This window comes from Narcine bancroftii, chromosome 3 (genome assembly GCF_036971445.1).
Source record: "Narcine bancroftii isolate sNarBan1 chromosome 3, sNarBan1.hap1, whole genome shotgun sequence".
Lineage (NCBI taxonomy): Eukaryota > Metazoa > Chordata > Chondrichthyes > Torpediniformes > Narcinidae > Narcine > Narcine bancroftii.
The window spans coordinates 105,188,977-105,210,942 of record NC_091471.1 but is presented as its reverse complement, the minus strand read 5'-3'; the positions used below and the strand labels follow the sequence as shown (position 1 = coordinate 105,210,942).

The 21,966-nt window shown below is 43.5% G+C and overlaps 1 protein-coding gene and 1 pseudogene across 2 annotated transcripts in view; one reads left to right on the top strand and one right to left on the bottom strand.

Annotated features, from left to right (window-relative positions):
- The first annotated feature begins 9,861 nt into the window (after positions 1 to 9,861).
- atp10d (ATPase phospholipid transporting 10D) overlaps positions 9,862 to 21,966 on the top strand; it is a 199,630-nt gene continuing 187,525 nt past the window's right edge. The window contains exon 1 of one of the 2 annotated variants that reach the window (XM_069924729.1): positions 9,862 to 10,277. The gene's annotated coding sequence lies outside the window, so the exon portion shown is untranslated. Of the gene's footprint in view, positions 10,278 to 13,491; positions 20,144 to 21,966 lie in introns of those variants that run through there. The other variant, XM_069924731.1, reaches the window with a different exon arrangement.
- On the bottom strand, positions 15,818 to 16,262 carry LOC138757446 (rRNA-processing protein FCF1 homolog pseudogene; annotated as a pseudogene).

Below are 21,966 nucleotides of genomic sequence, written 5' to 3'. Positions count from 1 at the left end.
GATTTGTTATGGTCTGACACACAGTATCAATTAATACCAGGTTGCTATTTGATAAATCAGATAATTAGAACTAGGTTGATGAGTGCATCCAGTTGAGAGCAATTCTAAGTTAAAAGACTCAACTAAATGCATAAAATCACTTACAAGGGCTTAGTTGGACAACGCACATGGATATTGAAGTCATCAAGTATCAGAACTCGATTCAAGATTGGCATAGTGTTTGAAAGGAAGTCTGCAAATAGAGTGATAAAATATTTAATTAGTTGGACTTCGAAGGTGGAGAAATAACCAGAATTCAATGAACAGCACTTTAAATGCTTTTTAAACACAACAGCTAAACCCCCACCACAACCAGGCATACTAAGAAAGCCACAGTTTTGTGAAAAAACCTCATGTAATTGGAGCAATCTCACCAGTGCTCAACCAGGTTTCTGTTAATAGTAGGAAGTCCAAATATTGAGTAGTGAAAAAGTAATTGATGATAAAAGTCTTGTTTGATAAGGATCTGGCATTGATCAGAGCCATTTTAGTTGGGATGATATTATGATTCATGTGGTTAACCATTGTTATGCTATGATTAGCTGTTGCTGTCTGAACAGGGCTCCCGAGACCCATAGTCCTTTATTCATTCTGCTTTGATCAATCAATGGCTGTTCCAATCTATAGTTAATAAAAGCCTATTAGTTTCACAACTTCAGTCTTTTGTGATTATTGATGGTGCATCACCAACAATGGTACCAATTTTAAAGAAGAGATTTCATCAATGGCTTGGTGGGGAGCTTGCGGGTTGGTGATTTGGCGTCAGTATTTGTGGCTGGGTTTATCAGTCCGAGAAAGGTGTACCTGGTCTCAAGGGAGCATTGAAGGATGAACCAGTGAAGTCGGCAGAGTCAATCATTGTCATGCCAAAAAAGGTAGTTCCGGGGCAGAGTGGAAGCGGGTAAAATTCCTTAGCTTAACTGAGATGCCTGCATGTTTACTCCATCACCTAGCTCATCTCTAACATTGAGGGATGGAGTAATGTGGTTGCGGCTGGTCGAGTTCAGTCTCATTGGGTGGTGACCAGTTGAACAGACTGGGTTCAGTTTCTTTGGATGGCGAAAAGTCGGGAAGACGTGGTCCATTCTTGTCAGGCAGTGAATGGTTGGGTAGACTACGTCCAGTCCCGCTGGGCGGAGAACAGCCAGATAAGTTGGGTCTAACTGCGTTGTGTGGTGAGTGGACTAGTCGGTCGGGACTGACCACGACTCTGTCAGGCCTCAGAAGGCTGGGCTGGCGGGACCTTACCTCAATAGAACTTAAAAGGTCGGGCCAATCAGGTCCAACCTCTTTAGGCTGTGAAAGATCGGGCCGGATGGATCCGACTCCATCAGGTCTCGAAAGGTTAGGCCAGTTGGGTCTGACTCCACCAGGGCCAAGTGACCCCAATAATGGGAGACAGCGTGAAGAAAGCCAGATTCAAGTGGGGCACTTCAGCATAGCCAAGGAGCCCAAATGTTTACTTCACCATTGGTGATTAACTCATGAGGCAGTATCAAGTGTTTCCTTGCACAGAGAATTCTGCACATTTACGACTATCTTGGAAAAGCAATTCTTTCTCATCTGGGTCTTAAATCTACTCCCCCAAATCAAGAGGCTGTTCTCTAATATGGTCTCACCTATCAGTGAAAACAATTTACCTGCTTCTATCTTATCAAATTATGAAAATAAATTAGATCCCCTTGCATTCTTCAAAATTCCAGTAGTACAATTCTAGGTGACATCATAGAATCACCCCTCATCTCCAGAAACAACCTAATGAACCAACTCTCTATTGCCCCCAAAGCTAGAACTGCATACAGTACTCCAGTTGTGGCCTCAACAGTACAGTGTACATTTTCAGCAGAATTTACTTGCTCTTAAATTCAACCCCTATAGATACATGGCCAACATTACATTTGCCCTCTTGCCCCTGCAAACCAAATTTTCATGATTCATGCACAAAAGCTCCCAAGTCTCTTTGCACAAAAGCATGCTGTTTTCTTTCATAATTTAAATAGGAAACTGGCCCACTATTTTTTTTCCAAAGTGGATGACATGGTACTCCATCTGCCAGACCCTGTTCATTCACTTAAGCTATCTGTATCTCTCTGCAGACTCAGTGTCCTCATCCAATTTACTTTTCCATTTAATTTAGTGTCATCAGCAAACCTAGATACAGTATATACATATTTATCTATCTATTTATTTATTGGTGCACGTGCATGTGTGTGTGTGTGTGTGTGTGTGTGTGTGTGTATATATTTATTTATGTACATATATTTGTATATGTACACACACAAATATTTCATATGTATATGTATGTGATATATTATACACACACATATGGGTGTTCCCCAACTTCTGATTTTTCGAAGTTACAATGGTGCAATAGTGTGACTTGTTATTTATTTTCTTGTGATACGTTAAATATGGTCATTGCAAATATTGTTGAATTTTACAATAAACTTTGATAATTCCTCTAAGGTGAATTCTTTGTAGCCTCCTTGGTTAATCACTTCTTTTAATTCAGTCAGAAAGCTAGCAGGGACTGATACAGTGCTGTCAGGAGAGAGTGGAGCAGTAGGATCAGTGTGGGGACCAACATGAGGCTGTGGGGAGAGAGCGGGGCATTCTTGAGCCCAAAAGGCATCCTTCCAAATTCAAAAAAGCCAAAGGGTGTAATAATAGCCATTTTTAGAATGTCATCAGGGTAGACCAGGATGTGATGATACTCCAGACAAGGTCCACCTTGGAAAAGATACGAGCTCCTTGCAGGATGGACGTGAAGTTCTGTAAATCCAGTACTGCGATATCCTTGTTCAACCTGTGGTAATCACCACAAGGTCTCCATCCACTTGCGGCCTTGGGTATCATGTGGAGTAGAGCTATCGGACCATTGTGCAATATCCATGTCCTCCATCCTTTCAAACTCCTCTTTGGCCAGACAAAGTTTATCTGGAGGGACCCTGTGAGCTTGGGCATGCAGCAGAGGTCCTCCGGTTGGTATGGGGTGAAGCACCCCATACCAATGCCTGAAGAGGGCGCACAAAATCAGTGAAACGGTGCGGACTCGAAAGGCCAACATGGCCTGTTTCCGCTCCGTAAATGGTTATATGATTATATGTTTCGGCATTGCTGACGTGAATTGCAGTGTAATTATTGCAGGTAATTCTGCCAACAACCTGGCGAATTCATTCTCCAAGAGAGTAACCGAGTCTAAATGGGAGGCTGGCTGCTTGGCCTCACCTAGGAGTGAAGATCTGGGAAGTGTTTGTATGAACAGGCCTTCATTCCTCCAGATCAACCAGCAGGCCATGAGCTCTGAGAAAATCAGTTCCCAGTAGTGGTTGTGCGACCGTAGCCAATATGAACATCCATGTGAACTTAGTATCGCCAAACTGAAGCAGGATCCTATGCACGCCAAATGTCTGGATAATACTGCAGTTTGCAGCTTTCAATGCTGGCTCGGGTTTTCCGTTACGTGTGTCATGCCCCAAAGGGGGAAGCACACTGATGTCAGCCCCTGTATTGACCAATAAACATCAATGGCCAGCCACTACAGGGTCACCTGTAGTGCATGCCCAAGCTCACAAGTTCACCAATGTAGCAAAGTATTCTATACTGAGCTACTATAGACGTCAGTGTACACGTTGTGGAATCACTGTGCAGGGAAGCTAATGTACATGCTGTGGAGTTTAGTGCAAGACTGACACCATCAGGCTTGCACCCTGGGCTTATAAACATCACTGCTTTTGTTACATGGACAGGAAGTATCCATAATTGATGCCATCAGCCCAGATAAAAATCTGTGTTAAATGCAGGCCAATTTCCCATGTTTCTCACACACACAAAAATCAATCAATCAAAGAATCAAAGAATCCCTGTGACACCTACTGACATTTTCCATATCTTGATGAAGGGCTCAAGCCCAAAATGTTGGTCATGTATTTTTATCTTTGCTATATAAAGGACACTGTTTGATCTGCTGAGTTTCTCCAACATCATGTTTTTACTTCAATTACTGTGTCTGCAGACTTTTGTGTTTTACTTTTGACACTCCACTCACTATCGTTTGCCAACCAGATTTTGATGCACTGCTGTAGCAGTAAACAGACACAAAACTTGAGAAAGACTGTACAACAGGCTTTATTCAGTTAAAAGTCTCTGCTGGAGTGGTAGCTGTACTGGTGGCTCGCGAGTGACTGGCTCGGGAGGGACCGGCTCAGGATTATATCCCGGGCGGTTGATTGACAGCCAGCCGGGTGGAGTTAGGTCTATTCAGTTCGGCTGATTGACATCCAGCCAGGTGTGGTCTGTCCTCCTGAGATCGACCCCTGCAGTAGGCTAGTGGTGTATCACCACACAGACAAATACTCATTTATCTCAGTTCTGTCTTTTAGTTAACCAAACCTCTATCTGTGGTAATACATTACTCCCAAGTCTTATGCAGGTCTTTATTTGTGGCACCTTATCAAATGCCTTTGGGAAATTCAGGTATACCTTGAAGAAGGGTGGCACAATTAGCATAGCAAATGGCACAATGCTGTTACAGTGCCAGAGATGAGAACCGGGGTTCAAATCCTGCGCTGTCTGTCAGGAATTTGTACGCTCTCCCCATGTCTGTGTGGGTTTTTCTCTGGTTGCTCCAGTTTCTTCCTACTGTTCAAAACATACCGGGGTTGTAGGTCAATTGGGCAGCATGGGCCGAAACGGCCTGTTACTGCCTTGTATGTCTAAATTTAAAAATCCAAAGGGCTCAGGACTGAACCGTCGATTATATATCTTTATTTCCCATGGATGCTGGGACTCCTCTGGCATTTCTGTGTTTTAGTAGAACTCACATTCCTCTCTACCCACTGTCCTCATTATATCCTCAAAAAAAAACTAGAATGAATTTATTAAATGACCTACCCTTCTTGAATCCATGGTGTGGTTTGTCTGATGGAATAATTTTTGTTCAGGTGTCTATTTCTTCCTTAATGGTTTCTTCAAGCATTTTCCTGATTACAAACATCAAGCCCTTTGTCTACTTTCTTTTTCTCCCCCACCCCCCTTTGTCTACCTCCTTTTTCTTCCCCCCTTTGTCTACCTCCTTTTTCTTACCCCACCTTTGTCTACCTCCTTTTACTCGCCCCTTTTGTCTACCTCCTTTTTCTTCCCCCCCTTTGTCTACCTCCTTTTTCTTACACCCCCCTTTGTCTACCTCCTTTTTCTTCCCCCCCTTTGTCTACCTCCTTTTTCTTCCCCCCCTTTGTCTACCTCCTTTTTCTTCCCCCCCTTTGTCTACCTCCTTTTTCTTCCCCCCCTTTGTCTACCTCCTTTTTCTTCCCCCCCTTTGTCTACCTCCTTTTTCTTCCCCCCTTTGTCTACCTCCTTTTTCTTCCCCCCCTTTGTCTACCTCCTTTTTCTTCCCCCTTTGTCTACCTCCTTTTTCTTCCCCCCTTTGTCTACCTCCTTTTTCTTACCCCACCTTTGTCTACCTCCTTTTACTCGCCCCTTTTGTCTACCTCCTTTTTCTTCCCCCCCTTTGTCTACCTCCTTTTTCTTACACCCCCTTTGTCTACCTCCTTTTTCTTCCCCCCCTTTGTCTACCTCCTTTTTCTTCCCCCCCTTTGTCTACCTCCTTTTTCTTCCCCCCCTTTGTCTACCTCCTTTTTCTTCCCCCCCTTTGTCTACCTCCTTTTTCTTCCCCCCCTTTGTCTACCTCCTTTTTCTTCCCCCCTTTGTCTACCTCCTTTTTCTTCCCCCCTTTGTCTACCTCCTTTTTCTTCCCCCCCTTTGTCTACCTCCTTTTTCTTCCCCCTTTGTCTACCTCCTTTTTCTTCCCCCCTTTGTCTACCTCCTTTTTCTTACCCCACCTTTGTCTACCTCCTTTTACTCGCCCCTTTTGTCTACCTCCTTTTTCTTCCCCCCCTTTGTCTACCTCCTTTTTCTTACACCCCCTTTGTCTACCTCCTTTTTCTTCCCCCCCTTTGTCTACCTCCTTTTTCTTCCCCCCCTTTGTCTACCTCCTTTTTCTTCCCCCCCTTTGACTACCTCCTTTTTCTTCCCCCCCTTTGTCTACCTCCTTTTTCTTCCCCCCTTTGTCTACCTCCTTTTTCTTCCCCCCCCTTTGTCTACCTCCTTTTTCTTCCCCCCCCTTTGTCTACCTCCTTTTTCTTCCCCCTTTGTCTACCTCCTTTTTCTTCCCCCCTTTGTCTACCTCCTTTTTCTTACCCCCCCCTTTGTCTACCTCCTTTTACTCGCCCCTTTTGTCTACCTCCTTTTTCTTCCCCCCTTTGTCTACCTCCTTTTTCTTACCCCCCCCTTTGTCTACCTTCTTTTTCTTCCCCCCCTTTGTCTACCTTCTTTTTCTTCCCCCCCTTTGTCTACCTCCTTTTTCTTACCCCCCCTTTGTCTACCTCCTTTTACTCGCCCCTTTGTCTACCTCCTTTTTCTTCCCCCTTTGTCTACCTCCTTTTTCTTCCCCCTTTGTCTACTTCCTTTTTCTTCCCCCTTTGTCTACCTCCTTTTTCTTCCCCCTTTGTCTACTTCCTTTTTCTTCCCCCTTTGTCTACCTCCTTTTTCTTCCCCCTTTGTCTACCTCCTTTTTCTTCCCCCCTTTGTCTACCTCCTTTTTATTACCCCCCCTTTGTCTACCTCCTTTTTACTCGCCCCTTTTGTCTACCTCCTTTTTCTTCCCCCCCTTTGTCTACCTCCTTTTTCTTACACCCCCCTTGTCTACCTTCTTTTTCTTCCCCCCTTTGTCTACCTCCTTTTTCTTCCCCCCTTTTGTCTACCTGCTTTTTCTTCCCCCCCCTTTGTCTTCCTCCTTTTTCTTACCCCGCCCCCTTTGTCTACCTTCTTTTTCTTCCCCCCCTTTGTCTACCTCCTTTTTCTTCCCCCCCTTTGTCTACCACCTTTTTCTTCCCCCCCTTTGTCTACCTCCTTTTTCTTCCACCCCTTTGTCTACCTCCTTTTTCTTCCCCCTTTGTCTACCTCCTTTTTCTTCCCCCCCTTTGTCTACCTCCTTTTTCTTCCCCCTTTGTCTACCTCCTTTTTCTTCCACCCCTTTGTCTACCTCCTTTTTCTTCCCCCCTTTGTCTACCTCCTTTTTCTTCCCCCCCTTTGTCTACCTCCTTTTTCTTACACCCCCCTTGTCTACCTTCTTTTTCTTCCCCCCTTTGTCTACCTCCTTTTTCTTCCCCCCTTTGTCTACCTCCTTTTTCTTCCCCCTTTGTCTACCTCCTTTTTCTTCCCCCCCTTTGTCTACCTCCTTTTACTTCCCCCCTTTGTCTACCTACTTTTTCTTCCCCCCCCCTTTGTCTACCTCCTTTTTCTTCCCCCCCCTTTGTCTACCTCCTTTTTCTTCCCCCCCCTTTGTCTACCTCCCTTTTCTTCCCCCTTTATCTACCTCCTTTTTCTTCCCCCCCTTTGTCTACCTCCCTTTTCTTCCCCCCCTTTGTCTACCTCCTTTTTCTTCCCCCTTTGTCTACCTCCTTTTTCTTCCCCCTTTGTCTACCTCCTTTTTCTTCCCCCCCCCTTGTCTACCTCCTTTTTCTTCCCCCCTTTGTCTACCTCCTTTTTCTTCCCCCCTTTGTCTACCTCCTTTTTCTTCCCCCTTTGTCTACCTCCTTTTTCTTCCCCCCCTTTGTCTACCTCCTTTTACTTCCCCCCTTTTTCTACCTCCTTTTTCTTCCCCCCTTTGTCTACCTCCTTTTTCCTCCCCCCCCTTTGTCTACCTCCTTTTTCTTCCCCCCCCCTTTGTCTACCTCCCTTTTCTTCCCCCTTTGTCTACCTCCTTTTTCTTCCCCCCCCCTTTGTCTACCTCCTTTTTCTTCCCCCTTTGTCTACCTCCTTTTTCTTCCCCCTTTGTCTACCTCCTTTTTCTTCCCCCCCCCTTTGTCTACCTCCTTTTTCTTCCCCCTTTGTCTACCTCCTTTTTCTTCCCACCCTTTGTCTACCTCCTTTTTCTTCCCCCCCTTTGTCTACCTCCTTTTTCTTCCCCCCCTTTGTCTACCTCCTTTTTCTTCCCCCCCTTTGTCTACCACCTTTTTCTTCCCCCCTTTGTCTACCTCCTTTTTCATCCCCCCCTTGTCTACCTCCTTTTTCTTCCCCCTTTGTCTATCTCCCTTTTCTTCCCCCTTTGTCTACCTCCTTTTTCTTCCCCCCCTTTGTCTACCTCCTTTTTCTTCCCCCTTTGTCTACCTCCTTTTTCTTCCCCCCCTTTGTCTACCTCCTTTTTCTTCCCCCCCTTTGTCTACCTCCTTTTTCTTCCCCCTTTGTCTACCTCCTTTTTCTTCCCCCCCTTTGTCTACCTCCTTTTTCTTCCCCCCTTTGTCTACCTCCTTTTTCTTCCCCCTTTGTCTACCTCCTTTTTCTTCCCCCCCTTTGTCTACCTCCTTTTACTTCCCCCCTTTTTCTACCTACTTTTTCTTCCCCCCCCCCCTTTGTCTACCTCCTTTTTCTTCCCCCCCTTTGTCTACCTCCTTTTTCTTCCCCCTCCTTTGTCTACCTCCTTTTTCTTCCCCCCCTTTGTCTACCTCCTTTTTCTTCCCCCTTTGTCTACCTCCTTTTTCTTCCCCCTTTGTCTACCTCCTTTTTCTTCCCCCCCCTTTGTCTACCTCCTTTTTCTTCCCCCTTTGTCTACCTCCTTTTTCTTCCCACCCTTTGTCTACCTCCTTTTTCTTCCCCCCCCTTTGTCTACCTCCTTTTTCTTCCCCCCCTTTGTCTACCTCCTTTTTCTTCCCCCCTTTGTCTACCTCCTTTTTCTTCCCCCCCTTTGTCTACCTCCTTTTTCTTCCCCCTTTGTCTACCTCCTTTTTCTTCCCCCTTTGTCTACCTCCTTTTTCTTCCCCCCCTTTGTCTACCTCCTTTTACTTCCCTCCTTTTTCTTCCCCCCCCCTTTGTCTACCTCCTTTTTCTTCCCCCTTTGTCTACCTCCTTTTTCTTCCCCCCCTTTGTCTACCTCCTTTTACTTCCCCCCTTTTTCTACCTACTTTTTCTTCCCCCCCCCTTTGTCTACCTCCTTTTTCTTCCCCCCCCTTTGTCTACCTCCTTTTTCTTCCCCCCCCTTTGTCTACCTCCTTTTTCTTCCCCCCCTTTGTCTACCTCCCTTTTCTTCCCCCTTTGTCTACCTTCTTTTTCTTCCCCCTTTGTCTACCTCCTTTTTCTTCCCTCCCCTTTGTCTACCTCCTTTTTCTTCCCCCTTTGTCTACCTCCTTTTTCTTCCCCCTTTGTCTACCTCCTTTTTCTTCCCTCCCCTTTGTCTACCTCCTTTTTCTTCCCCCTTTGTCTACCTCCTTTTTCTTCCCCCCCCTTTGTCTACCTCCTTTTTCTTCCCTCCCCTTTGTCTACCTCCTTTTTCTTCCCCCTTTGTCTACCTCCTTTTTCTTCCCCCTTTGTCTACCTCCTTTTTCTTCCCCCCCCTTTGTCTACCTCCTTTTTCTTCCCCCCCTTTGTCTACCTCCTTTTTCTTCCCCCGCTTTGTCTACCTCCTTTTTCTTCCCCCCCTTTGTCTACCTCCTTTTTCTTCCCCCTTTGTCTACCTCCTTTTTCTTCCCTCCCCTTTGTCTACCTCCTTTTTCTTCCCCCTTTGTCTACCTCCTTTTTCTTCCCCCTTTGTCTACCTCCTTTTTCTTCCCTCCCCTTTGTCTACCTCCTTTTTCTTCCCCCTTTGTCTACCTCCTTTTTCTTCCCCCCCCCTTTGTCTACCTCCTTTTTCTTCCCTCCCCTTTGTCTACCTCCTTTTTCTTCCCCCTTTGTCTACCTCCTTTTTCTTCCCCCTTTGTCTACCTCCTTTTTCTTCCCCCCCCTTTGTCTACCTCCTTTTTCTTCCCCCCCTTTGTCTACCTCCTTTTTCTTCCCCCGCTTTGTCTACCTCCTTTTTCTCTCTTCCCCCCACAATAAGTGGCGTGACATTTATCAGTCGCCAGTGAAACCGAAAGCGACATCATCTTATCCATGAGGGAATCCCTCTGGCTTTGGGGCACGTCATCGAACATTCTGTGTGCGATTAAGGGGCCTGGTCGCCCCTCCACAAATTGCCGGAATCGATTGGGCTCGTCTGTGAGGAACTTGGATGCAGGAGCGTGAGGGTCTGCAATTCAGGTGGATGTGGCGAGAAGTTGGGGGCATTTCTGTTCAATGATCAAACTGGGCAAACCAGCAACTGAGATGTGTCGGTGCCCGATGAGCAGGGCATTGAGAAGAGGATTACTGCCGTAAACCACCCCCCCTCGCCGTGTGCTGCTCTCTCTGATGGACACGAGTAGCTGGTGAGTCTGGGTCTCTTTGTTAATTCTGCCTTGGAAATAAAGTCGGAAAGAACAAGCCCTTCCTGTTATCCTCTGATGGGCTCGTTTCCCAACTGATTTCGGTGTGGCCCCTGAGCAGACTTAGGTTTGCTGTAAATTCCTGTTAAAAAAATCTGGACTAAAGTGTACTGGAAAATCAAACAGTGCAGGGATGGGCCTTAAGTCACACTTCTTTGCAGAGCTTGAATTAAAATGGTATCTAATTCCTGATAGCGGGATTGGTGCTTGGTCCCGAGTTTTGAAGAAGCAGAAAAATAACATTAAGACATTTCATTGGGCGTTTTATTTTTACGAATATGCAGGACCATTTCGCAAAAGTTTACCAAATAGACGTTTAAGTTGTTGATCTCGAAATTAATGATTTTTTTGTAAATCCTAGCAGCTATTACTCACGGAAAAGATTGATTTCCCCCCCCCCCCCCCCCCCCACCACACACACACACACACACGACACATTGGCTAATAATTTAGTGATGTTACATTATGGATCACAGGGTGATGGGAATTTCAGTACTTTCCCAGCTAGTGCTCAGGTATTGCGTCCTAGATGATGTGATACGCAGCAAAAATTGGGTAACCTATAGATTTGGGCTGAAATTGTGGTTATCCTTAATTTTCTGTGGATATTCCGTGACTTAATGAATTTCTCCAGCACGTTTGTGCATTGCACTCAATCCCAAGATCTGTAAACTTTCTTGTTTAAAACTTAATGTCAACAGTTGTTATAGGCTGATACATACCACTGCTGTCTGATCCTGAAACATTAGCATATTTAAAAAAATGATCGTTGTCAAAACCCATGCTAGCTAAATCAAGATTGTGTTTTATAACCACCAAGCCTGCTTTTTTTTTGTTTCTCAAAAGTAATAGCTTCAGGATGTCCAAAGCATTTCACATTTCTTCACTTCAAGAAACTAAGCCAATTGTCACAGACAATCAGATAAACAGACTGGATTTTTTTTCTCTCACTGTGCCAGTCGTTGAAAGATCACTGTAGGATATTGGGAAACTCCTTTTAGTTCTTTAAGAGATTGAATAGCACAATTTACACTATCCAAGTGTGAGAAGTGCCTTCATGTTCACAAAATATGCTCGAGACAAAAGTTGAGAACAAAGAACATTTATTTACATTTACAACATTGCAAGGTTGGGTACTCTCCCCCTACCTCGGGAAAGTACACCGAGGGCGGGAAGCTTCTTTGTTTTTAAACATTTTTCAAATCACCTGCCCTTACATTTTTCTTACATTTATCCTTGGATTGGTTTGGCACTTTTCCCTATTCGCCTGACTCTTGACTGACTCCGACTTTCTCCTATCCCGTACTGACACCTCCTTTCCCCACCTCCCCTATTAAACAAGCCCTTTGTGTGTAGGTGCATATTTCTATATCTGCTTAAATTCCTCTGTTATCTTGTCTCTACTTTTTCATGCGCCATTTTACACAAAGAACATTTTAGCTATTTCCTTGCTTTTTCTACCTTCTATAATTGTTTCTAAGTTCCATTAAAATAGTAACTGTTTCTAAACTCCTACAATAATCAGAAAGTAACTTTCTAAACTCTTACACAAGGGCAGACATCAGGGTATGTAAATACCTTGCCCACTGTCCAAGTGGGATGGGATGGTGGTACACTTATCACAAAGGTATTGATTGCTCAGTACTGAAACAATTCTAAGACTGATAGTGTTGAATTCAGTTATTTTGACCTTCCTCCTCCACAATGGTAATCTAACCATATCACTAAACACACTGGACTGGCCATATAACCTGACGGATGAGCACTTGATGTTGACACACTTGTTTCTATCAAAAGATGCCAAGAGAGTACATCTTGTTTTTCTTTCCTCACATTTGTAATTCTTCTTGGAAAAATGTAGGACAAGTTGTCATATTATAAATTTAAACATACTGTATTTTTCAACAATATAATTACAATGTTTTTTTTTTATTTGTTGATTACCATGGGTATGAAGGATCTCCATCCTCAACCGATGGTCAGAACACTTCCAATCTCTTTTCAGTGCCAACTGCTCAGTCCAAGATTCCGCCCTGCTCCAGCTCCCTCAACAGCCCCTAAGGCTAGAGCTGGATGAGGTCCTCACCCTGGATGAGACATATAAGGCAATCGAACAACTGAAAAGTGGCAAAGCAGCAGGTATGGATGGAATCCCCCCAGAGGTCTGGAAGGCTGGCGGCAAAACTCTGCATGCCAAACTGCATGAGTTTTTCAAGCTTTGTTGGGACCAAGGAAAACTGCCTCAGGATCTTCGTGATGCCACCATCATCACCCTGTACAAAAACAAAGGCGAGAAATCAGACTGCTCAAACTACAGGGGAATCACGCTGCTCTCCATTGCAGGCAAAATCTTCGCTAGGATTCTACTAAATAGAATAATACCTAGTGTCGCCGAGAATATACTCCCAGAATCACAGTGCGGCTTTCGCGCAAACAGGAACTACTGACATGGTCTTTGCCCTCAGACAGCTCCAAGAAAAGTGCAGAGAACAAAACAAAGGACTCTACAACACCTTTGTTGACCTCACCAAAGCCTTCGACACCGTGAGCAGGAAAGGGCTTTGGCAAATACTAGAGCGCATCGGATGTCCCCCAAAGTTCCTCAACATGATTATCCAACTGCACGAAAACCAACAAGGTCGGGTCAGATACAGCAATGAGCTCTCTGAACCCTTCTCCATTAACAATGGAGTGAAGCAAGGCTGCGTTCTCGCACCAACCCTCTTTTCAATCTACTTCAGCATGATGCTGAACCAAGCCATGAAAGACCCCAACAATGAAGACGCTGTTTACATCCGGTACCGCACGGATGGCAGTCTCTTCAATCTGAGGCGCCTGCAAGCTCACACCAAGACACAAGAGAAACTTGTCCGTGAACTACTCTTTGCAGACGATGCCGCTTTAGTTGCCCATTCAGAGCCAGCTCTTCAGCGCTTGACGTCCTGCTTTGCGGAAACTGCCAAAATGTTTGGCCTGGAAGTCAGCCTGAAGAAAACTGAGGTCCTCCATCAGCCAGCTCCCCACCATGACTACCAGCCCCCCCACATCTCCATCGGGCACACAAAACTCAAAACGGTCAACCAGTTTACCTATCTCGGCTGCACCATTTCATCAGATGCAAGGATCGACAATGAGATAGACAACAGACTCGCCAAGGCAAATAGCGCCTTTGGAAGACTACACAAAAGAGTCTGGAAAAACAACCAACTGAAAAACCTCACAAAGATAAGCATAAACAGAGCCATTGTCATACCCACACTCCTGTTCGGCTCCGAATCATGGGTCCTCTACCGGCATCACCTACGGCTCCTAGAACGCTTCCACCAGCGTTGTCTCCGCTCCATCCTCAACATCCATTGGAGCGCTTTCATCCCTAACGTCGAAGTACTCGAGATGGCAGAGGTCGACAGCATCGAGTCCACGCTGCTGAAGATCCAGCTGCGCTGGGTGGGTCACATCTCCAGAATGGAGTACCATCGCCTTCCCAAGATCGTGTTATATGGCGAGCTCTCCACTGGCCACCGTGACAGTGGTGCACCAAAGAAAAGGTACAAGGACTGCCTAAAGAAATCTCTTGGTGCCTGCCACATTGACCACCACCAGTGGGCTGATATCGCCTCAAACCGTGCATCTTGGCGCCTCACAGTTTGGCGGGCAGCAACCTCCTTTGAAGAAGGCCGCAGAGCCCACCTCACTGACAAAAGGCAAAGGAGGAAAAACCCAACCCCAACCAACCAATTTTCCCCTGCAACCGCTGTAACCGTGTCTGCCTGTCCCGCATCGGACTTGTCAGCCACAAACGAGCCTGCAGCTGACGTGGACTTTTACCCCCTCCATAAATCTTCGTCCGCGAAGCCAAGCCAAAGAAGAAGGATCTGAACTGGTATTGAATCAGACTCACCAAGAGAAATACAAGAGCTGCAGATGCTGAAATCTAGAGTGAAGAAAGAGCAGCAGAAGGGCCTCATCCTTAATTGTACCTCTGTCAGCTGTAAATTCAAATTATGGAACATTTTTGATGCTCTGATAGCTCAATGGTTAGAGCACTGTCCTTGTAAACCAGGGGTTGCAAGTTTGTTCCTTGCTGGGGCTTCATTTCTGTGAGGCATGCTGGACAAGGTGGCGACTCTGTCTTTCCTGTGATGGACGAAGTTAAAGAATTTTGTGTATGTTACATTCTAAATGTAGTATTTTGTGAGAATAATGGAACCTTTACACTTGCCAAGTTTCACAATCTGAGAATTCTGTTGCCCATGTTCAGCATTGCATGAATTTGTACAGTGACCTCTCCATTCTCACTCTCTTGGACTTGCTTTCTGAGCAACAATACATTAAATTCTAACATAACACTCAAAATGTTGGAGGGTCAGGCAGCATCCAATATTTTGAGCCAAACCCTTCAATTGGAATAGCAAGAAATGGGCAGAAAACGGAATTTAATTCTGTTACATTCTAAGTTTTTAACTTTTGACATCATTGTTACCCACTGTCTTCCTCACAATCTGCATCCTGTCATGCACTTCCTTCCATAAACATTAACTTTCTATAATCCTTGTATTGCCATTGGCAGTAGAGTTGCCCTATGTTGCAAGTTCAGTGCTGTAAGCTCAAGCAGGAGTGCTATCTGAACCTCTCTGTTTCCCTCCAAATTTAACACTTCTTTACAACCAGTATTTTCTCCATGCTCTGCGTTGCATATTAACTTCCCACAATGGTTTAATTTTGTTATTGTTTTGGTGTACCCCCATAGAGTGCCCTGGGTTCTTTTTCATGTTAAGTCTTTTAGATTTTCTCATTGATTTTTTTTTAATATACCAGTGACTACTGATTTAGCTGATCTTGCAGACTGTTGGTGTACCGCTACAATAGATTTTACATCCCCGGGTTAAGGCGGAGCAGATGAAGTCATAAATCCTGTCCCTCTTATTGAAATGTTAGGCTCAGGTGGAGAGTGCTTGGAGGTGCATTCTTGGCTGCAACGTTCATAAAGATTAGATGGCTTTGTCAGCATTGTGGGCTTGGCTCAGATTCAATGATAATTGCATAGAACTTTCCATCTGATTGTGCAAGTACAACCTGATGAAACAGTGTTTTTGTCATTGGCCTCTTGGGTAATATTCCCTAACTAGAGAGGAGAGTCAGATTAGCAAAAATAATCTATTTCAGCCTTGACTATACTCGGCCTCTATAGTGCATTTGGATAGAGTATTCCTGAGATTCATTGCCCACTTAGTGAAAAAATTTAATCTTGTCTCAGTCCTGAATGTCTAATCTATTATTTTGACTCTGATCCCTGGTTCTAGACATCCTATCCAATGAATCTGCATCTCTCCATCTACTCTGTCAACCATAGTAAGAATTGAACTAGTGCTTAGCCCCAATTTCATCTTTTGGACTTGAGGAGCATTGCACATAATGCAACTTGCATAACCCACAGAATCATTCAAGAGAGGAGGATTTTGGAAGGAGAGGAAAGGAAAACATTTTAAAACAGCAACCTGGTTTAATATGAAACAAAAACAATTCTTTATGAAAATACAGACATCTTTCGATGCAACTAGAATATTCCTGCCTTTTCAAAATCTTGGAGCACCATAGTCATCTGGCATTCGTTCTATGTTATACCTGTGTTGAGAGATGTACATAATAGGAACACCTGGAATTTTACGGATCCTCCTCTTGAGATCTCTGTCCACAGTTGCAACAATATAAAATTTATGCTGCGTGACTCTGTTCACTAGACAGTAATCAGCATATGTTCCTTTGTGCGTGCAGGGCAGTCGCTCAAATCGTGGATCCTTTGCTATTCTGAGAGCGACCCTGTATTTCATTCCCATTTTCTCGATTTCTCCCATCACACAGTCAGTGATACAGGGAATACACTTTGCATACAAGCAATCCATCATCGACGTGCGTGAGGTTGCAGAATAAGAAATGGGGATTTTCTTAAATCTCATGAAACTGTGTTGAGTAACATAATAGTAAATAAGCAGTGGAAGTGAAAAAAAAACCATAGTAAGAATGATGCTTGTATGAAGATTTCCTTGCATTATTGTGCAATACACCATGCCTTCATCCCCATCCGAGGTGTAGGAACAAACTGACATTGCTGCAGAATTTATCTTTGTTCTGCAACATCCACAGATTGAAGTAAAACATGAAAGTCTGCAGATGAAAGTCTGATTGTAGTAAAAACACACCAAAATGCTGAAGGAACTTGGCCGGTCTTTCAGCATCCATAGGAGATAAAGATATATTGCTGGCTTTTTGGGCCTGAGCCCTTCTGTAAAGAATAAGCAGAATGAGCAAAAATCAGGAACTCTCATAATACAGACAGTGCTGGCTGGGGGAGGAATCCAGACCAACAAAAGGATATAATATAGGGAGAGGTTAATGTTGCTAGAGATGGACCAAGTGAATTTGAGGTCAGAGTGGAAGTTGGCAGCAAAGTGAATGAAATTATTGAGCTCATCGTGGGTGCATGCGGCAACACCAAATTAGTCATCAATGTAGCGAAGGAAGAGTTGAGGGGCCTTGCCTGTGTAGGCTTGTAGCATGGATTGCTGCATGTACCCAACATAGGCAGGCATAGCTGGGGCCCATATGGGTACCCATGCCTGCCCCTTTGACTTGGAGAAAGTGGGATGAGTCAAAGGAGAAATTATTGAGGGCGTGGACAAGTTCTGACAGCTGTGGTGGTGGAGGGGGACTGGTTGGCTCTATTGTCCAGAAAGAAAAAAAGGACTTTATGGCCTTCAGTATGGGGAATGGAGGTGTATAGGGATTAGATGCTCATTGCAAACATGAAGAGGAGGGTGTGAGAAGTGACCTGAATATAATTGGGAGGGACTAGGCCAGGGAGATAAAACTGAGTCGAGGTAAGTAGAGACCGTATCGGTGGTGCAGGAGCATGCGGACATGAGTGGTCTGCCAAGTCAATTGGGTTTGTGGATCTTGGATAGATGCCATGGTGGACCTCTTGTCGGACTCTGGCTTTACCTTACCCTTAATTTAGTTTATGTGTTGTCTGAGTCCAGCGTGCTTGTTGAATGAAGTGATAGGAGAAGGTATTCGGTTCAACAATCAGTTTATTATACAGCACAAGAATAAAACTTAACAGAGCTCTGGGTCAGTCATTAGTTCATAGGTCACCTGCACAGTGAGCTATTCCCCAAGACTGACCCCTATTGTCCAGTCTGCTCAGTTTATATAGATCCAAATTACCATACAGAACAAAAGTTGGCTTCCTTTGCTAGATTTTTACATAAAGTATATCACCAGCAATTTCCTATTCTACAGTTTATCTCGGGTGTAGACCTCTTATCTTAAATCCTCAAGATCAGACCATCCTATTGTTTTGACCAGAAATCAATTCCTACCCCAGATATTTCCAATCATCGTTCTGTTCCTGTTTGGCCACTGTCTTCTGTTCTCCTTAACACCTCCTCATGCCTAATCTTCTTCCTAGACTGGCTTTCCATTCCCTTTGTTTCTTACAGGATACTCTTTGTTCTGGTCTGACCTGTGTCTCCTGCACTACTCAACACCTCCTTCAGTTGAGCATTCCTCCTAAATTGTTTCATCCATTTCCTCTCCCTTGTATTTTGGAAGCAGACAATTCTACCCCTACTGGACTCAGCCAACTTTGCTCCATGCTGTGATTGCCACTTAATTACCTTATACTTTTCCCTTAACCATGAAGTAAATATAAAAATTGTTACATCGTCCTCTATTCCGTGATATTTTAGCCCCTAGATTCCAACATTCTACGTTAGAGAGACAGAGTGCCTACTGGGAGTTTGCATTGTTGAGCACCTCGACTGACTGCCACAATAGTATGGATTACTGACCAATGGTACTGACCACCCATTTCAATTCCCCATCCATTTCCTTGCTGACATGCAAATTGGAGGAACAACACCTCATCTTGCAACTGGGCATCCTTCAACTGGATGGCATTTATATCAACTTCTCTGGCTTTTGTTTCACTTCTTCTTCCCTATTGGCTTTCTCCAGCCCTGTTGCTCTCCCTTTCCCTGTCTGCTTTCGCACAGATATAATCAATTCTCACCTCTCCCTTTATCCTATCCAATTAATACCTTCAGTTGGTCGGGATTCCTCCCCCAACCAGCACTGTCTGAGTTCTGAGATTTCCTGTTTTTTCGCTCATTCTGCTTATTTCTTGAAGAAGGGCTCAGGCCCGAAACGTCAGCGATATAATCTTGGTCTCCTCTTGATGCTTAAAGACCAGCTGAGTTCCTCCAGCATCTTGGTGTGTTTTCTATCGACCGATTGAATGCTAAGTAACCATGTGCAGCAGATTTTTATTTTGCTCTGAAGGGATTTTTGCCTCCCCCCTCCACCCTAACCCACCTTCCTCCCATTCCTGAGACTAGCTATCTGGGAATTTGCAGTCAATAAAATGCTAAAAATAAGATCTACACAATTAACTTTGGTGCAAGAAGATTAAAGTGCTCAAATTTAAATCTGACCTTTAATTGCAAAGTACGCAGAGCAAGAGAAAACTTATTGATGGTCCAGAATGTGTGTAAATAGATTTAATCTCGTATCCAAAATTTAGGGTTAGATTTTGGCTAAAACAAATGTTCAAGTGGGCCAGCCATATGAAGCACCACCTGATATCTTATGGTCTTCACAGCAGCTATAGGGCATGCTGGTCAGATGGGATTTTGGATTGCAATGTCTGCTCTCTCCATGATTGACAAGCTTTGTTTTCCTTGGTTGAAAATTGAAACATTGTAGGTGTTGTAAATTCTGAAATAAAAACAGAAATTACTGTAAGTACTTAACAGTTTGGATAATATCTGGAGAGAGAAATATTTTAGGTAGATGATCATTCACCAATGCTGTGACAAAGTGTCAGTGATCTAAAGTATAAGCTGGCTTTCAGTTTCTGCAGAACTTGATTGATCTGTTAAGTATTTCCAACACTTCAGTTTTTATTTTTTGTTTTTCTAGCTATTCAGTTGGCTAGTTATGCCCTATACTAAAGGACTGATAGGTTGGTCTGAACTGTTCTTGTTATGTTCAGATTTGAGGTACATTGTTCTGTATGTTGTACTCATTTTAGTCTGGTTTTACAAGGCATGTCAGTCCTTTATAAAGTTGATGGGAGGATTTTTCCTTTGAGTACTACCAGTATTTGCATGACCTGAAAGCATATACTTTCTCATGTGTACCCAGGTGCAGTATTCCACTGGGAATTAGGCTGAAGAGATTTTGTGATTAGCATCTGGTTCCATCTGCCAGTGGCTTCCATCCAATTTATTGAGTAAAAACCAAATATCTGTTTGGGTCAGTGATTTTTTTTTCATTTTAAATATATAGTAGTTCTAGGTATTCTCCCAATAACTTGTAAAAGGCATGATTTTCCCAGTATTGTGATATTGCAGGATCAACTGAGTTTACTCAAAATTGATACGCCCTACCAAAAAACAGCACAGGATTTTTAAAAAGTTACTATAATATTCACATTGTTAAATGATCTCTTCGCATAAGAATAAGAAACAAATCCTGCTATATTCCAGTCCAATGCTGCTTGGTGGAGAATGAGTCAAAAATGCTACTCAAACCAGCCTTAAATTGTTTATTTCAAGCCAAAAACCAGTTCAGACTGGATTGCTTTTCTTTGGTGTAACTTGCCTTCAACAAAGCAGGAAGTAAATTGTTTCTCTTTGAGCATGTTTAATCAGATAGTGTTAGTAGAGGTGATATTTTCCATAGTTTGGGGAAATTTCTCTGTGCATGCACTTGAGACTAGTGGTTTTTGAGAGTCGGTCATGTGTAGAGTGAGTATAACTTGAGCAATTTTTCCAATATAGACAGTTGTTTTTCTCATCTGCTGGGTTGCAATCTGCCGTATATCAATTCTTTGAATGACTAATCTTAATGTGATGGATTTGTTATACATTTTTTTAAAATAAATTTATATTTACAGGTATGAATTTATTGGCAAGGAGCTAATCATGTATTTAAAAATGACATTGAAATGTCAACTAATGTTAAATTTTTAATCTGTTGATGAGTGTGGTGCACCTGATAACAGGTAGCACAGGTCCATTTTGGAAGCTATTCAATACCTGTATTTAATAGCAATACTTCAGAATCAACGTCATAGAGATGTGAACCCAGCTCAAGCCATTATGATTACCAACTTCCCCCTCTGCCGACTTCAGCTGTCTTGAGAAAGTTGCCAACATATTAAAGGACTCATCTCGCCCCAGTCACACTTTTCTTCCCCCCCCCCTCCCCCCCCACCACTTCTGTCAGGTAGAAGATACAGGTAGAAAAAAAAACTTGACATGCTTGAAATCATAGGTTGAGGACTTTCTTCCTGCTATGATCAGACTGTTAAATGGAGTTTGCACTGGAAAAAGATGAGATGTGTGCACAGATGTTAACTATTTTTCCATACATCATGCTTTTCTTTTTGTAAAATGCACTGAACTATTTGATTTATTGTAGCACTACACCCTGTACTTTTGTTCATTTATTTGTTCAATTGCCTGGATAGGGCACAAAATGTTTTTTTAATTGTATCTCTGTACATGTGATAATAAGCAATACAATTCAATGCATGAAGGGGACACTAGCATTTATTGTGTTTAAATTTTTAAATAAATAAATAAATAGATTGGTTCCAAATTTTACACCTCATTACACTTTGATATGATTGAGTGACTTAAATCTAATGTTCTGTTGTGTATAAACTATGTTATTACCAAGAGTATTGCAGTTAAAATCCCAACATTTCATTTGCAATGACTCAACATCATTTACTTCACAAAGGGAATGGAAGCCTCTGGGCAAATTCCAAGGAGTTGAGATTTTTGGCAGGAGAGATTGTATTTGATGCATTCTTGGTATTAGTGATTGACTAGACATTTGAAAGAGATTGGGGAACAATCCACTGATGGTTTACTTCAGCCAGGTTTTAATTCAACAATTAAGACCAGAAATGCCCTGTTGGCAGAATTGATCTTTGCTGGGGAAGAATTCTGTGGTAAACCATTGTTATACTGTGATTGGCTGCTACCGACTGAACACACCTCCTGGGATCGATCCTACCCATAGCCTCTTGCATACAACCCTTTCACTTTAGCTCTGATCAGTCAAGGAGGTGGATGGTTTGATAGTGTTCCAGTCTTTGGCTATTAAAAGCCTGATTGTTTCACTACTCTGCCTATTGAGAATTATTGATGGTACATCAATTTTAATAGCTAAAAATGTTCAAAGGAGTATGGAACAAAGAAACTTAACATTGATCTCCGGACATCCCAAACACCTTTGAGCTGTGACTACAATGCTTCAAACCTTTTGGCAGCAGCCATGGGTAAATTGGCTGAGACTCTCCTATTGTGGGTTGGGCCCCAGATTTTTTCCCTTGATAAGTGACACCAATCCATACCAGGCAGTGATGGAGATCCTCGAGGCCCAGTATCGCTGGAAGGTTAACGAGGTCTATTCCAGGCTTCTGGCCACCAAAAAAACAATGCCCTGGTGAGACTAGAGCTGAGTTCCTGCAGGCCCTCTGGATCCTGTGCCGAGCCTGTGACTGTAAGCCCCTGTCTGCCACCCACTATGCTAAGAACCTCATAAGAGATGCCTACAT